Genomic DNA, 3,059 nt, shown 5'->3' with positions numbered 1-3,059 from the left:
AAATTCAATGCGTAATCTTAGCATTCAATGTGTATTCTTGAATAATCTCATTTTTCAATTATTCAACCATTTCATTTTACCAAGTTCAATGTTAGTCAGATTAGTCAACATTTATATGTTTCGATGCACGGTAGGCAAATAAAAAAATATAATTAAAAAAAAAAAAAAAAAAAAACACATCAGTACCAGACCAAAGCACTATTAATTCGACTCTAAATCAAAAACGTTGTGCCCCTTATACAAAGGGAAAGTAAAGGGAAGAAAGGAGTATAAACCTTGGCTAAGATTTACATATATTGAGGGAAAGCATACATTGAGACTTGATATAAAATGCACAAAAAGCTTGATAGAAACTGGAATAAAAACAATTGAGCCTACAAAAAGTTTTTATAAGAAATTGAATCGGGTACATGTATATCATGCCTAGATGCACAAAAGTAATGCATTTCCCTTTTCGACAATGATGTAGAAAAAGACAAATGCAATGCCTTTCCAATTTCTTCAGTGATAAGTAATGACATGGCAACAGCGATGCTTCGAAGCTTATTAAGAAACTTCGAACTAGTTAATGGCTTAATGCTCACAAATCTAACTTCATTGAAAGAATTCAATAAGAAAACCATGATATGTTATAATAATTTTAATTCAAAAAGAAGCTATTATGTCTTTGGCTGCAAGTTTTTCTACAAACTAGAGAGACATGTAATTCTAATTGACCTTTGATATGAAAGGTTACAACATTGCGATTTGTGAATGACAAATCCTTGTACAAACCAAATACATGTTATCACAAGTATTCACAAATCCTTGTACAAACCAAATACATATTATCACAAGTTTCGAAGAAAATTGAACTTCATAGGAAGGACATACAAACGCCAGAGTTTTAGGCTTTTTTTAGCATTGCATACTAATGTGAAATTACCAACTTCATATTTTTTGAAAGGTAGATATCTTCCAAGCAATCATTATGATTCACATTTGACTATTAAACAAGTTGATCATTTCATACGGCCCTAGAAACATTAAGCTATTGAGTGTGTTAGGCCTTACCATTGAGCAATTTTCAGCTGACAGGGGCCGGATGGGTATTTGATGGAGCCACAATTGGAGATGAAGAGGCGTCTCTCTTCCTTCCACTGCCACTACTTACCAAATGCAGTTGTGAAATACTTGGGAATGCATTTTTCTCATCAAACCCTTGATCATAGAGATACCCTCTGAATACATGGCCACTGATGCTCACAGTAGCCTGGTAGACAAACTCAGCTGCACCATCACTGATGGTAGTGACTCTGTGACACCTAAAAACCGCCGGTGCTCGAACTTGGCCTGGTAAGGACTTTTTAAAACTTGCATCTGTGATTTAACTAAACCCAATTCAGTCAAGTGCCTCAGTTTCACTTATAAAAAAATTAAAATTAAAAAGGTTCCTCAATTCCATTAATCAGACACTTAGAAATGCAGAGCATTAAGACAGAGGAAAAGACAGAACCTTAAAATCTATAATCCAGCAAAAACAAGTCATTCTGTTCAAAGGTTGCTTCTTACTTCAACAAAATCCAAGTAAACTCTCTCAAGTTCATGTTACGACCACTTTCAAACACACAAAATTCCAGAAAAAGGGAAAGAGAGCAATTTGAATCAATTATTCAACAAACCAAACTCCTTTTTTGGATTACTCTAATAATTAAAAACCACTCCCCCCAACAGAGAAGAGGAGTATAAAAAGGCTTAAATAGAGTACAAGTAGAAAGTGTAAAGCTTGCATCTATTACATTCTTTAAACCCAAGTCAGCTTTTGCAACAGGCCATTACCATATAACTTTGAAACATAGACAAATCAAAGAGAGAGTGAGAAAGAGAGAAAGAAAAGGGTGAGTACCTTGATGTCTAGAGCTAATGTCAATACTCCTTGGAGTTGAAGCATTAGAAGTAGAAGCATGAGAAGCACTCGTAACATTAAAGTTTGGCACCACAACTCTTGTCCTTTTAACACCAGAAGAAGACCCAGAAGAACCACCACCAATAGCACTAGCACCACCCACCATTAACATCTTCCTCTCCCTTCTTCTAGCTGCTGGCACCCACGTGCTTCTCACGTGAGTAGAACAATCATAACCACGAGTCTTACAACAAGTCCTACACCTCCTATGACTACAATCCTTCTTGGCTCTACTCCCACAGTCCTTGCACACTCTCATACTATTCTCCAACATTTGCTCAGAATCAGCACTTTCAGTGGTGTTGTTATTTACTCCATCTTTCTTGCCACAACTCTGTTCTTGGCCTCTCTTTAGGCTCCAATAACAGTTGGGGTTATTTGAGTTATTACCACAATCTTGGACACCATGATTAGAAGGTGGTGTAATGCATGGAGTGGCAGTGAGGAGCGGGAAAATCCCGAGGCTAACTCCAAGTGAAGCTGAGGAAGGTATAGGAAGGTTGGGATGGTGATCAGAGTTAATGGGTTGGCTTTATTGGTACATGGTTGGAGTTGGAGCTATGAGAACCAAGTCTCGGAGACCCAACATGCTTAGAAATGTGGTGAATGATATGGTTTGTGAGTGTTGGTTATATCTATATATTACTAAAAGCTGAAACGTAGCATTTAATGTTGCTACGCTCACGTTGAGCCACATCAGCAGCCATGTCATTTCCATCATATTTTCTAAAATTTTCCTACAATTTTAAAATAGTTTTTATCAATTTTAAAATACGGATAAATATAAAATATTTTACAGCCCTATCTCTACCATAAAGCCCACTTCTTATACATTTAATTACACCATAAAGCCTTTACCCAAAGCCTTTTCAACTAAAACCTTTTAAAACCCTCTGTTTTCACGTTTTCAACATTTTGTTTTCCTGCACGGTTTCAATTTCCTTTCCCTATTTTATAGTTCTTTCCCCTTCCCCACTTTGTTCTACGGTTTCACATTTAATTCACACCATCCTCTCTCCCTTCTAATGGTGGCCTCTTTGTCTTCCTTCCTTCTTGTCTTCCTCTCCTCACACTACTATATAAATACTGACAGAGGTTGGATGATTCGGTTGAG

The 3,059-nt window shown here is 36.6% G+C and overlaps 1 pseudogene; it reads right to left on the bottom strand.

Moving 5' to 3' along the window:
* Positions 1–1,010: 1,010 nt before the first annotated feature.
* LOC112001464 (protein LATERAL ROOT PRIMORDIUM 1-like) lies at positions 1,011–2,534 on the bottom strand (annotated as a pseudogene).
* Between the last annotated feature and the right edge of the window lie 525 nt (positions 2,535–3,059).

This window comes from Quercus suber, unplaced genomic scaffold, assembly GCF_002906115.3.
Source record: "Quercus suber isolate HL8 unplaced genomic scaffold, Cork oak 2.0 scaffold_277, whole genome shotgun sequence".
NCBI classification, from domain to species: Eukaryota; Viridiplantae; Streptophyta; class Magnoliopsida; order Fagales; family Fagaceae; genus Quercus; species Quercus suber.
This window is presented reverse-complemented; position numbering and strand designations above follow the sequence as displayed.